Genomic DNA, 15,762 nt, shown 5'->3' on the forward strand with positions numbered 1-15,762 from the left:
CTCATTGTAGCTAATTTCTACAACAAAAGCAGGATAAAAATTTGTTTTACTACTATTGCTTTCAGAAAAAAAACTACACAAAATATATACTGTAAGCAGTTGTCCCAATACAATTGTCCATATAGTGTATTTATTATTTTATCCCATTTTATCCCCAATTTACAAGGCTAATTTCATCACCAGGAGGTAAAGTCAAGTCAGCCACCTCCTCTTTTCTAACTGCTGCTGATGCAGCATTGCCGAGTAGCATCACAGCGCACATTTGCAGGAAAGCGCAGCAACTCAGTTCTGATACATCAGCTCACAGACGCAGCCTTGTGCTACTCGACATCACCCTTTAGAGTGATGAGGGGAGAGAGCACAATCTACCTACCCAAAGAGAACGCAAAGCAAATTGTGCTCCCTCAGGGCTCCGGTAGCCGATGGCGAGCTACATGAACAAGATTCGAACTGGCGATCTCCTGATCATAGTGGCAACGCTTATGAGTCCCTCATATAGTGTATATTTTACAGTATACAATTACAGTAAATGTTTAACACTTGTTTAAACAAATGTTTAAGCCAGTCAAAAATGAGATGAAAAGCCTGAAATTTGCCTTGGTGCAGTTTACAATTACAAGGCTAATCTATTAGACTATTAGATTTTTTTTGTATTATTATTATTCATTTTGGGTTCATTTCCTTGGTTTGGTTCACCGTGAACGGAATCTACTACCTAGCAATTAGCATGTCGCATGAGGATAATGCTAATTAGAGGCTATACAGTTATACAGTCATTCACTGTTAGCAGCATTAGCATTTTTAGAGTGAACTATTACTTTAAAGTCGGATGGAGGGGAGGGCATCCGGGCTAATGCGGGTGATACAATAGGTTTTGAGCAGTGGCATCACTGTGAGTAAACACGCGGTAAATCTGTTAGCCTCTGCGTCTCGTACAGTACGCGGGGCGCAGACGAATAGCCCCAATTACCGCCGCACATGCTACGCTTATGCTTAAGTTAAGGCGGAGGGTGGCGGGAGGGGGAAACAGACAGAAAGAGAGAGAGAGGAAAAGAGAGAGAGAGAGGAAAGAGAGAGAGAAAAGGGGAACGGTGTAGTCTTTTTCATACATGTAAGGCATAAATTATGTCTGGTGGTGCGAACGGCGATGCCACCGTCGAACAGCCAGTCAATGGAGAGGGCAGGGAGAGGCAATGGAGCGCGGTAATGTGTAATCTTACTACTCAATGGGCTGTGCCCGGCAACGGGCCTCTGAATGCAGGAAGTGTCAGAGAGATAAATAGCAGAGTGTCCCTCTCGAAAAACATGATTAATACCCCAGCTAGTGACGCTGCAGAAGATGAAGTGGGAGCAGCTGGCTCAGGCTGCGCAGGCATGCGGGGAGAGGCTGCGGAGGGGCGGGGGGCGGATGGGGGGGTGCAGAGGAGAGACAGGAGCGAGCGCAGCGGAGCAGAGAGGGCAAAGAGGAGGACACACCGGCAGCCAGGGGGAGGGAGCCAAGGCAAGGGCAAGCCGGGCCGCTCAGAGAGGAGAGACTCAACACCCCCCCCCATCCACCCAACCACCACCCCAACCAAACCGACCCGTCACACTACTACCACCACTCTCCCTTGCTCAGCGTGGGAGCGCATAACCTCCACACAAGCACCCTTCCAGCTTACTGAGGCTCAGTTTAGAAATAATCTCCATCCATCACAACCCAGAGCACACATGCATCAGCACACAATTACACACAGTGCTGAACGGGTACAGGCACAGTAAAGGCAGGCCATGTTAGCGAGGGGTTCATGTACAGTACTGTGAAGAAAACTTAGGCCACTATAGATGCCTCACTAGTCTTAGAACGGTGGGCATGTCCAATACGTTTAAAATAAATGGCTAAAAAATATATGATGAAATGTACTTAAGTGTATTCATTATTAAAAAACACTTTCTCAACACTAGTAGTTTGTCAATTTGTTGCAAAATCAAATATTTGCCCAGTCTCTCCTTTTCCCACTGGCTGATCAACAAACAATGAGCTCAGACTTTCCATAGGTTGTTCATTACCCTAATATAAGTACTGTATATTAGGCTACAATATGTAAAGAATTCTAATGGACACAGCAGTGACATAGTATGCGAATCAGTAAGCTAAGAGCTCCAACAAAAAGAGGAAAAAAAAAAAAATAATAATAATATATAATATAATATAATATATATATAGGCCAGCCAAGAAAATTAAAGCTTAGTTAAAGTTACTGGTTAAACTATTTAAATAAACTACTGAATAAAAGTTTGGCCTCTCTTGCCACACCAATAATTTTGTTACTCAGTTATAATGTACAATTATATACTAAAATACTATTACCAATAACTGGCACACCATCAAATCATTTTGAGAAAGCATTTTAATATTTCAAGTTTTTAGGGATAAACCAAAAACTTTTTAAGTGAATCATCTACAGAAATAATTACTGAGGCTCAGTTTAGAAATAATCTCCATCCATCACACATGCATCAGCACACAATTACACACAGTGCTGAAAGGGTACAGGCACAGTAAAGGCAGGCCATGTTAGTTAGGTGTTAATGTACAGTACTGTGCCGAAAAACCTTAGGCCAGATAAGAAAATTGGTTTAAAAGAAACTACAATGATCTCACAAGTCTCAGAATGGGCCACTCTCTCTCGCTTATTGACTGATAAGGGAATAATATGATAATATCCATTTAAACCAAGTTATATTATTCAGTATTTCCATAGGTTGTTTATAGCACTAAAATAAAAGAATATAATTAAAATATAATTTGTAAAGAATTCTATTATACACAGCAGTGGTATAATGATGTGAAAGAGCTAAAAAAAAAACAGTAAGTTTAATATAATAAACTATTATCTACATGTTTGGAATCACCTGCCACATTAATAATTTTGTTACATTATTCTGTTATAATGTACAATTATATACTAATATACTATAGGCAGCACACCATAAGGGAATTTTGAGACGTTTTAATTTTTTTAACAAAAAGTCTTTAGGGATCAAAAAAACGTATTAAATGAATCATCTACAAAATCATCTACAGAATACAGGTCAAAGTCAAGGCACTTTGACTATGAACTTTCTATTTGAATGTTAAATGGCATTTGTTATACAGCACTTTACTGTTATCTGCTCCATTCATCATACTGCATACCTTTTTATTCAGTTATGATTTTACTTTTTTCATTAAAGCTTCATATTAATAAAAAGTGTCGCAGTAGTAAGTCTAGATTAACTAAACCAATTAATGAATTAAAACTACCAATACTGGGCTGCCTGAGGAAACACACTGACATAAATATGGTTATCACAGTGATATCACAATTTATTACAATAAAGAATATTTGTGTTTATTATACTAGATTGTAAATAAATGATCGAATATTTTAATTTTAAAAGTAAGTTAAGGGAATGCCAATGTCAGAGTGACTGTATTGTGTTACTTTATTTAAATATTAGGCTGGAAGGTTTGTACTTATCTTAACCAAAAAGTTGTACTTTAGTTCAATTCATATCTATTTTGTAATAAACATGTATATATGTATATGTATAGATATATACAGTGTCTAAAAAATACCAATGTCTACAAGTATACAAATCATTGTATTATTGTAATATTTTTGGTCTAAAAGGCAATGTTTGGTCAGCTATCTAAATTTTACAAATTTGTTTGAACTTATAATTAACAAAGAAGTATTCATAGAAAATATGCTTTTAAAGCTAAAATCAATTTAATTTCCTAAGTATGATCTAAATATGGCAAGGCAGCTTTTAGTTACAGTTTATTTTACATGGTGTAATCTGCAACAATTGGGTATATAACAACATATGTGTATATTTGACTATTATTAATTTAAATAAATAATAATAATTTAAATAAATAAACAATTTTCAAATCGGGATTAGACTGTCATACTTAAACAAATATTAAATAAATCTTCCTCTGTAAGATATTGTACTGTTCATAAGTTTTGGACTTTGTTTATTGAGCAAATAAAGGCTCATTGGCCTCATAAATAGTTTGAACCCACCTGCTAAGTTCAGCTATGGAGCAGCAATAATGTTCCCAGGTTTAACAATCAAAGATAATCAGAAAAAAAAAATCTCCAAAAACCTTGAAATTTTCATTGCTTACAGATCATGGTTTATCTATGATGATTAACAATAGTAATTTAAAACGAACAAATCAACCAGACCAGAACAGTATATGTGTGTATACTATACACATATTTAAATATTATTGTATAAGCATATAAAATGAGCTGTTACAGAAATTAAGCCCTGCTGTAGTTACGCTTAAGATTTCATGCTCCAAAATAGTTTTTAAAACTTTGAAACACAAGGGTTAAATAAAAAAAGAAACAGAAGAGTTATTGCAGGTCGTACTAAACGTGTACCTCTTAGTCTTTATTTACTAACAAAAGCACTTATAAAAGCTGATGTGAGAAAGAAATAAACCAGGTGCTTCATACATCTGAACAGGCCATCATTCTTTAAAACAGTCTCATAGTGCTCATAGCTTCTACGATGCTTAATAAAGTGCAAGACTATGATAAACAAGTGAAATTTCTGGATCTTTAGTGTTGTAAGTAAACATGTCGAGGGGCGGGCTACTTTTTCATGGTTCAGGGGGCCCAACCCTCCCCTCACACAATTAACTTTTTTGCAGTGTAATGGGATGATTGATATGCTGGAAGTGTGAGCTTTAAGGAGATATTAATCATTCCCTCTGGTAATTTTAATCATGCGTTCCATCATCCCCAGATGCTGAGGATCACCTTCCTGGCAAACAAAGGGCAGCCACAGCACTCGCATAGTCATTTTGTTCTAGTTTAACTTTATTTTACGCCGGTTTGTTCCTCCCATCTGTTCGCACCAGGCTCGGCGGCCCACGCTGCATGTCCGCAAGCTGGGGTACCAATGTGTGGGAGTGCGCTTGTGAGAGAGAGAGTGTATGTGTGTGTGTGTGTCTGTGTGTTCGAGTATGTCTGTGTGTGTGTGTAAACTTTAGAAAAACAGGCGTCTTTGAAATGGTAAGCCGAGTCTTCTAGGTTCGTGGCTATCTGCTGCGCTGACACAAACCCCCACCAGACATACTCACATAAACACACACACACACACACACACACACAAACACACACATACTTGCACATTCACACACACACACATACATACAAGACACAAACACAATGATGTTACCACATGGTGTGGGCAATATGTCTGAGAAAAGTACAATTTGGCATTTGAACTGTTCTATTATTGGACGAGAGCAGCTGTACTGCAGGTTAGAGTGGGACAGGGTTCTCAATACAAAGGCTGACATCCCTTTAAAAGCCTGAGAGAGTCACACCTTCTCCCCACACTCTGATTAGTTCATACTCACTGCCTTTATTACATAGTGTTAGTGTTAAAACACACTCACTTGAGACAGTGTTAAACTCACCCTTAAAGCAGCACTAGGTAGGATTTCCTTGATTTTTGATCTTTTTAAAGAAGTAAAATTACAGCTTGAAACTCACTGCAGCGCTGCATTGAGGTGTAATAGGTGCTCTCGTGTCTGTGTCGGAGCTCCCCTGAGCTCAAACCTGACTCTGTAAGTTTTCCGAGGCGGCCGCGACCAACGCTCGCGAGAACTGCGACCTGCTTTCCAACCTTTAGTTCTGACAGTTCTACAAGGACTACTGGTTCATTCTTTACAAACTAACATACAGAAACTCTGTCAGAAGCTGGAAAGAGACTGAACATGTCTGTGAAAGACAGAAAACGAGAAAAAGAAACTGTAGGGGGAGCCCACAAGCACAAAATCTCAATCCTACCTAGTGGAGCTTTAAAGCTATTATTATTATTATTACAGGTAGTTTTTAAAGCTTATTAAAGTAGCAGTCCCTAATATATATATTTTTTTTATTTAAAAAGGAAAATTAATATATTCCTAAGTTTTATATTCCAAAATCTACTAAGCAAAAGGTATCACTATCCACGCATGACTTGTCTATTATATTCATTCTAAATATAGAGTGGTCTGGTAGGTTTCTTGGATATCACTGCTTTCTATTTTTGACGTTATTTTATAAACAAAAAATATCCTCAAAAACAAATAATTTCACCCAGCAATGTATCTAGGTTAACCTGCAATAAAGGTTACTTTTCCACATGTTTTGTGCAATTACACATTCTCACCAGAGAGGTCTCTAAACCCCCAAATTTCCCAAACTTACAGACTGTCGCTTTAAATCAAACACTGCTGCTCTTGTCCAGTTCCTCTAGCCCATAGCATCAGATGGTCAGCAGCTTCCATAGAGATATGCATAGCAGGCCTGGACAGAACACAAACAAATAAACAAGACACATAAACAAAACAAATATAATAAAACCTAATACACTTTACTTTAAGGAGCACATATGCATTATCACAAAAAGTAACAATTAGTTTAGAATCCAAAGTCTTGATTAATAAACATGTGCAACAAAAGACGAGCTGCAAAGAGACAAAACTCATCACCAGAAAGAGAAAAGTACAGACTTAATTACACTAAAACTGAGGAGGGGTTGGAGGACCACGCTGCTGCTGCGAACAGAGACGAGTTTAATTGAATTGACATTCTAGAAACAGACAACGGCCAGTACAACAAATCAAATTAACATAAACTGCGTCAGCTGTTGACATCTTATCAAAAAATTCCTTAAACTGCAAATTATTATTCAAGTACTTTCTAGGCCTGTCATACAGAAAGGAGATGAGGTGGTGGAGGGTGGGGGGGTGATGGTAATGGTGGTGGCAGTGGTGTTGTTTAAACAAACAAACCCAAAAAAAAAGAAAAAGAAAAAGGAAAAAAAAGTAGTTCCTACTTCCTAAACTCCAGTCTGACACGTGTCAGATAAGCCCACTTAATCAAGTGCAGAATTAATGACAAGCAGATGACAGACAGTTCATCACTGTGGTGAAAGTTTGGTGAAAGTTACTTGCCGGGTGAGGGAGGTGTGGGGTGGGGGGGGGGAGGAAGCCTGAGTGAATGTGAATAGATTAGAATGAGGAGCATGCATGTAGAGCTGATGGGGCCATCCCTGGAGGGGGTGATAGGGGACATCCCCAAAAGCGCCAGGGCTGCACTGCCTCTTAAAGGCATTAATTGACGAGGAGGAAAAAAAAAAAAAGGCAATTTAATTTTACACCGGGTCTAACCTCATTCGTTATCAGCAGCACACTCGCGCGGAGTACAGGGAGGTAATAGAGGTTTTCAGGGGCTATTCCCCACTTATTATCTAATAATGATGAATGAACATGCCTGCAAGTGACAGCTGTTTGGATGCTTTGTTTGCAGTGAGGCATCTATTTGTAACTTTCCTCAAACCATGTCTGTTTGACTTTGAGGATGTGGGCGGAAAACTACTTAGGTTAGCTTCATTTGAATACAGACAGGTTTGAGCGCTGAACGGATGTGCTGTCACCCAGTACGATGTGGAGAAGTACGGAGCGGCATGTGAAAAAAAAGTGGTTTCAGAATTACGGAAAATAAATAAGAAGCTAAATAAACAGGAGTTTACTTCCTTCTTGTTATTAATAATAATAATAATAATAATAATAATACATTTTTCACGATGATACAACTGCCCCCAAGTATGAGTGTTATTAAATGTGTGAGGAAAATTTAAATAATCCCATTTAAAACAATAAATCACATTACACTGTTTTGTAAGATTAATGCATTAAACTGTGTTCAATGTACCGCATTTTAATTGACAATAGTAAGGAACAAGGGTGTCGCCATGTTGTTAATCTACACAGATTTCTCTCCTTTTTTTTTTATTAGCAACACTTGTGGTAGTAAATGGCACATGACGGCTTGTTGTCATGCAGACTAAAGTCCAATATACTCACCTCTGAACAGTGAAAGAGCTAGCGCTGCAGTTATCGGCTAATGCTAATGCTGTTTAGAACTGGAACTGAAACTTCTGTATAACGCTGTACTTCAGCAGAGTGACTTTACCGCTCCTTACAACCTGAGTGGTAGAATTTATACATAAAAATCAAAGGATTTTAAGTGCGCCTTATAGTGCGAAAAATACGGTATGTTTGTCTGACTGTGTGATCACAGAATGTAATGTTCCAGTTATATTCCTTACAAGTTGCAAGTTTTACTTTCTTTTGGCGAGGAAAGAACAGAACAAACTCTAAATAAAACCTTAGAATAGAAAATCACCTCAAATTTGGTCATATTTTGTATGATTTAGAAGAATAAGGCAGATGAATGTAATGTGTATTGATTATTCTAGAATGTTATGTCCTGTCCCACCCAGAAAGGGGCATAAAGATGGTTGCAACGGAGAGAGAGAGCCAGAGCATGCTCTCATCTTTCTATCCTCTATGTATTGATGTGGTAGGTGAACTGGATCTGTGTGAATGAATGGTTGTATGTGGTAGTCTGCATTAGTTGGGTGCTTTAAACCTTACACTTTTACATGCTTTCAGGTATGCTCCTGACCTGCCATGACCCTGAGAATGGAAGAACTTTTTATATTTTTTAGATTCATATAATCCAAACTGTGTTAGTCCCTTTATACTATAGCAAATGCTCATTATAAATGAACCTATTAAAAAACTTCCAATACTTCCAAAATGATCTAAAATAAAGTCTATATTGTACTAAATTACACTTAACGTTACATTGTTTTTAATGTCCCTTGTGAAACTGCCTCGTTTGGAGATATGAGGTAAGAGATTTTGTGTTCAGCCCAATACTGGTAAGCCTATACAAGCTCTTTCCAAAAGCTCTTGTGGAAAATGAAGAGGCCTTAACCTACAAGTCGATCATCAGAAAAAAAAAAACATCCCTCATATTTGCTCACATTTGTTTTGACAACCCACGTTTCTTTTCCAACAAGAGGAGCTAGCAGCAACGCCCGTGTAATACACCCTCGGGCAGCCGCGGACAAAAGACAGCACAAATATTTCACTTTATCACTCAAAAACCCATGAATCTTCGTCAGGATTCACATCCACGGGCAATGAGTGCTGGAGTGGAGGGGTTTAAGGCTGCTATGATAATCAATAGCGATGATGTATAGGAGGTCAGGGGGAACGTAATGAAGAGCAAAGGTTGTATTAGCTCAGGCTGAGTCTTGCCTTTGACTCTGGCAGGTATGTATCTATGTGTGTGTGTGTGTATGTGTGTGTACATTGGACAGGACCACACAGCATTGGACTTTTGCAGAAACAATCTTGTTTGGCATCATTTTAACTGCCAGTGAACTTGCCTCTGTGCAAGTTTAAGCATAAAGCCTTCTTATAGAAAGACTCTGCTTGTACAGACCACTGTTTTCACAGTCATTCCCTCCCCACCCACCTCCAACACTGCACTGGTGCCAATTCTGATGGCGTTAAAAGAGCTTTTTAAACACATCTCTAGTAAGGGTTGATTTCACAGAAAGCAAGGCTGCTCGCTGGCCCTCATTATCTGTGGCCAATTCTGCCCTGGCCTGTGTGCTCCAGTGCACTGCTAAAAGACAATTAATCCTAATAATCAAGTGCCACCACGTCATTGCTCATTCTGTCAGGCCCCTTTTTCTCTGTAGGGTTTACTGGAGAAGGCTCGAACTCGGGACCCGTGGGGCACAGATGAAGCCCACGCAGATGCTGCGCACTGGATGGATTAATAATACCACTTTGAGAGCTATAAAAAACACTTTAAAAGGGGAATTTCATTGATTTTTAAAACACAGCTGAATAATTCAATTAATACAAGCTAAAGAAAGTCATTCAGAGAGGTTTTGTGGGAAGCGCAACATTTAAGAGAAACGATTGTGCTAATTTAACCTTGGTATAGTGGAATTTATTCAAGATGATTAGGTAAAGAAAAGGTAAAACTACGCTTAGATACAATTAATATATTTCTGCAATGCAAAATCTTAAAAAAAAAAAAAGCATCCAGTGCTGGAAACACCCGTGCTGGAAAGATCCGCTAAAAACAGGCAGGTTGGTATTATTTTGAGTTTTTAAAACATCTGTTCATGGACAAATGAAGATGAAGATGAACAAAAATCATGAATTCGCTTTTCAGCCCTTTAAAATCATAGCATAAGAAGCACTGAAGGTGGAAGTTAAGAATGTAAAGTGTTTAGCTCTTATTTGTAATATGTTTTTAACACATTTGTTGCTGGTGTCAACCAGCATTAAACGGCACTAAAGGAAAAATAACTACAATAAACTAAATATAGCAACCTCCGTAGTTTCTTCTAGCTTTTTTTGTTCTAAATATGGAAACTATGGCTATTTAAATAATTTTAATAACTAGTAGACTAAAAATATTGCTAGTCATGTAAACACTTAGTATGGTCTGAAGTAGCTAGAGTAGCTGGGAGCCTCCCTGGAAGTAGTTCTCCTCTCAATCTCTTCTGTTTTAAATAAAATGAGCTTATTTGGCCTTCATTTCTTAAGTTTTTGGAAAAGTCCTTGCCTGGCCTTATGTGACAGGAAGTAACTGCACAGCGACATAGCAAACATGGTCACCATAAACAGTCACTGTAAAGCCATTCAAATGTTTGTATTTGCATTTTACTTCCATCATTGTTTTAATCACATGTTTCTCTACAAAGCAGCAAACACCAAATCAATCTGAATGACTGCATTTGCACAGAAACTCTAAGCAAACAGCAGAATTCCCCTGGAGGTCCTAACTATCTAGTCATTCTTCAGGCTAGACAGCAGTATTTTCAGCTCTGAAAGAGACAGCAGTATGAATCAGCGTAATTTCAGGACATGTTTAGAAAGGGTAATTTATTCACTTTGCGCAAACAAGGTTATCCCAGACTGCAACTTTGCAGAGACATATTGGTGCCATCAAAAGGGTTAACTGGAGGAGATTCTGTTGCATAAACATTAGTCATCGTGACAAAACAAGGTTTCCTTTTCAAACTGGCCTCATTCCAACAATTATGGAATAAATCTTACCGTCTTGAACCAAACCCAAAGACATCATGGGGAGATGCTGCTATTCCAGGACTTGAAATCAGAATACCCTAATACTCATACAAGCGTGATGGACAATGGATTCATCTTATTGGAATTACACCAATACATCAGCCATCCCAGTAACACAAACTCATTGTTTCTACACTCATTGTCATTTTTAGTTTTATTACCATATAGGAACACTTTGTAGCTCTAGAATTACATAATATAGATTTTCTGTTTCTCTGCGTACTTTATTATTCTCCTTTCACCTCACTCTCCAATTCTCTGGACCACAGAGTTCCACCACAGAGAAGGTATTATTTGAGTGGTGGATCATTCTTCTCAGCACTGCAGTGACACAGGCATGGTATGAATGGATCAGACACAGCAGTGCTGCTGGAGTTTTTAAACTGTTTACTGTTGCTGCCGAAAATTGTTTGCATTTTTCAGCCTCTAGTCTTTCATCAGTACCCACAGGAAGCTGCCCACAGGATGCTATGGGCTGAGTTCTTTTCTAGTTGGTGGACTATTCTCAGTCCAGCAAGGACACTGAGGTGTTTAAAAACTCCAGCAGCACTGCTGTGTCTGGTCCACAAATACCAACAACACATACAATAATGCCACCAACATACTAGCTAACTAGCTACTAGACCGAGTGTACAGTACATCCATAGTGATATATTTGTGGATAATTAGATTTAACCTAAATGTTTGATAACACCTATTTAATAGAACATTTAAGCATTGTTGGACTATTTATTGCATTTTCTGCCAGATGACGATTCTTACTCTGTAGCTGATCAGTGAATATATAGGTTCCAGTGACCAAAATGCCCATCTCTACTATGCTAGTGGTGGTAGTAAATTATTACCTAGCTATGGTTAGAGACCATTCTGAAGCTCGGTGATTACCTGTTCAGCAAAAAAAAAATAGATAGCTTGCCCATTTCCATTGATGAAGCCCATACATGTCGTACAGCACAGTTCTAATAAGAAAACACTGGCTCAGCTGTCAAGAGCTGCCAGTGCTTAAACTCAGCATGTTTCCTTAATATCTGATGACACTTCCTGTTCATATTATGATTCACTACAGAAAATATAATCCATAATAATCATTAAATGTTATTTTATTTGTTGCTGCTAATCGGAGTGTAATTTTAGTTTCTAAATTTTAAATCATTATGTGCACACACAAGCAGAGAGTATTTTAATTGGCCCAGAATTCCCATAGCACTGCATCCTTATTAGATAGAAAAAATTGCTTTAACTGTAGATAATAATTAAGGTGGAATACACTTAGAATTAGAGTCAGTCACAGGTGCACTACTGCTGCAGTTTTTTTTTTTCAGCCAGTATTTCTGAGGTGTCGATGTAACAAGACAATGCTGCTGTAATTTACTGGTATCCATGTACAGCCCTAACAGTTGAAGGAGCATCATATGTTAGCAGGGGATTGGCATGCTCCTTGCAGACTAAGTTGGTACAAATGAGCAGATGCTGGGGCTTCTCGGGAGGAGGGGGGATTCATAGTGCAGCAATTATGTGCAGGGAGAATTGAGCACAGCACCGCGCAGTATGCACTCGCTGGCTCTCTGCAGCGCTCTCAGCAACCCACACAACAAGCTCATTAAGGCCTGCTTACACATTCACTCTTATTTAGGCTTGAAAAATTAATGCACTGGCACCTGGAATCACACAGCCATTCATTCTGCCACGGTGGCCCCCACGCCCAGTCTGGGCACTATCGGCTTCAAAAAAAAAAAAAAAGTGAAAAAATAAAAGGGATGAACGTCGGCCACCTCAACTCAATTTTTAAGCAAGCATCTCTCTCTCTCTCTCTCTCTCTCTCTCTCTCTCTCTCTTTTCTGGAGTGGTACAGCAGGGGCTAGCATATTAATCACCCTCACAGCCACTAATGCTAACAATCAGTCAATGTGCTTGGCCAGGCTCTCTATCTCCTGTGACAGCCAGGTTTGTCCTGAGGCCTGCTGATTCGTCCTGCCACTATAGCCTGTAGGACAAAACACACAACAACAACCCTAGTTTCCCTCAATTCTCTTTTCCCCATGACTCTTTAAATAAATAGGCATCTTATGGACTTTAAAATCCATGTTTAGACTGGATTAGTTTTATCATTACCTTGTAGAGGGGGCTACTGTAATAGTTATAACTATAACAAGTAATAAGTTTAACAATTCAAAAAAAAAATCATTTTGGTTCTTAGGGTGGACGAAAATGAATTATTTTGGCCAAATCCAGAGACAAACAAATTGAAACATTTGGCTCAAGGCCGGAAGCAGAATACTGAATTCTAAACAGCATTTTTTTTTGCGAATTTTCATTCATTTTCACTTTTCTCACCACTACTGAATTTACAGCAGTGCCTCACACTGGTTGGGTTGTGAATGCGTCATAAAAAAGTAATTTAATTAAGTATTAATTATTATGTCTTTTCATTTATTAAACCAAAAATCTACCCCTTTTTATTATTTCTAGCCAAATTTTGCTTGCTAAATATTCACTGCATCCCTATTGGATTCCAGTGCTTTCTTATGCAGACATATATTATGAAATATCATTACAATCTTAGTTTAATAATTCTATTTTCACTCTTTATAGCATTTATTTTTAATAAAAGCACAACATTCACTGAATGTATCTGTCCCTGGAACGGCACACCTGCACACGATGACACATTTATGCCCGTCGCCTCTGTTGCCATGCTGCCAGAGTTGTGCCAAAATCTGGCTCCCTGCCCGAATCTGACTCCCCTTAAGCGATGTTCTGTCATTTGTTGAGAAGGAAAACTTAATATTAATAGTTATTCATGAACAAAAACAACAGGAATCACGGGTGTAATCTGTTGTGTCCATACTGCTGCATGATATTCGTATATTTGAAATTAAGCACAACATCTGACCGTTCATGTCACATTCATGTCGCAAGCATGCATGCAGTTTAAATGTAATATATACAAATATATACAAAAAATTAATTAAGAAAGTTGAGATGTTGGTCTTCACTTTATATTGTCTAGAGGTCAGGGGTGTCAAATCTGCCCATGCTGGGTCAGTCAGTGTGGCTGCAGGTGTGTGGATTTGACACCAATGCCACCAATTCTGCTGTTCTGAAAGGGATAGTGTTAATGAAAGGCTGAGAATGTGTCATGGTGTCTTAGTAATAACTAGCACTACAATAACTCATTTATCTATATAGTGTAAAAACGCACTCCTTTTACATCCATCCTATAACACTGCCAGCTAATATACAGCAATGCTATAGCAGTCCTGATTCAGGCACAGCTTGTCACATCAAATATAAATATTCTGCCATTATCTTGGAACAATATATTTCCAAGACCCAAACAGCTGGCAGGCTACAGAGGGAAGAAAAGCGCATGCTGAGATATTCCTGGACTGTCATTCGCTCTTCTCATACAAGGCAGGGTTGGCATGTTTGCATTCAAGGAGGAAGAATACAGCCCTGTCCTGACAGCTTCAAGCTGACAACTGTAACAGTGACACAAATCATTTCAAATCAGTCCAGAGCTTTTTTCTCTTACAGAGAGAGAGACTGTGTGTGTGTGACAGAGAGAGAGAGAGAGAAAGCGAGAGACAGGAAGAGAGAAAGCTAAGGGCTGGGAACAAATGGGCATATTCAAGGAAGGCGGCGTGTTGTGCACAGTAATGGATGAATGCATGTATGTGTGCATTCTTGTTGCAGCTTTTTCCCCCCACTTTCCCTCGCTTAAGTCCGGGTGCTAATTATTGGGCTTCACATAGCATAAAATGCACAGCTGTGGTGACTGTCAGAGCTCCATGGGCTGTTAAGTTTGTGTGCATTTTGACAGTGGGCGGGCTACTCTCTCGCTCGGAGAGAGAAAAAAGAGAGAGAGAGAGAGACAGAGATAGAGACAGACAGAGAAGGAAAACTAATAAGTTTCACCACCATGCCAACTCAGCGAACAGACGCTTTTCTCTTTCTTCACTCATCCTTTGTACAAAGTCACATAAACGAACCGACAGCCCAGACAGCAGCGAGTGAGAAGGACTTTTCTGATGGAAAAGAAGAGAGCGCAAAAAAAAAAAAACCCCAGCCATAACAGCCATACAGCTCGGTTTCTAAGCGCTACTACTTCAGGCTGTGCGGAAAGAAACAGCAGAAGACATCCGCGACGATAGGCCCAGAAAGAAAAGCACGAGACAGCAGCGTCAGTCTCGGTACAGAACTTCTGAGCTGTGCACTAGACCCGCTGACAACAGATGCACGCCGAAATACACGATCATATAGCGCGGAGCACTGTTATAGGAGTTAAAGCCAGATTGCTCTCTCAGGGGGATAAACTTCATAGAGCAGCTTGGCGTCAATTTTGATTACTTTATTTCTGAGGAGCTCCAGATGTTCTGATTTGTGACTGGGTCTTCTCACAGGGGGATGCTGCAGATAGGGTACAGGCGAGGTCCAAATGTTTGCATTTGGAGCCAATTACGACGCTAGCGCAGCATATCACTTTTCCGCGTGCTCATGACAGCATTACAGGCTTAATACAGGCTTTTAGAGATTGGAAACAAAGCACTGTACTGATTGGTGTGTGTTCGGATGCAAATTGTCGGCTTATACAATCTACTGATCTACTGTACAGTGACGTGCCAGAAGTTAAGGGATAGCAGTATGTAAACTGAATTGTGCAATTAAAGTTTTACCTCAGTAAATGGCTTGGGAACGGCTACACATGTATAAGTTGTGAGGTGTTATTTTCTGAGTGAGGTTTAACACTGACCTGCGTT

The 15,762-nt window shown here is 39.1% G+C and overlaps 1 long non-coding RNA gene across 1 annotated transcript in view; it reads right to left on the minus strand.

Annotated features, from left to right (window-relative positions):
- The window catches only part of LOC125804626 (uncharacterized), a 78,381-nt gene that overhangs the window by 43,240 nt on the left and 19,379 nt on the right, over positions 1–15,762 (minus strand). Inside the window, exon 3 of the long non-coding RNA XR_007440766.1 lies at positions 6,243–6,341. This is a non-coding gene — a long non-coding RNA (uncharacterized LOC125804626). The remainder of the gene's footprint in view (positions 1–6,242; positions 6,342–15,762) is intronic.

Source organism: Astyanax mexicanus, chromosome 9, assembly GCF_023375975.1.
Source record: "Astyanax mexicanus isolate ESR-SI-001 chromosome 9, AstMex3_surface, whole genome shotgun sequence".
NCBI lineage: Eukaryota > Metazoa > Chordata > Actinopteri > Characiformes > Acestrorhamphidae > Astyanax > Astyanax mexicanus.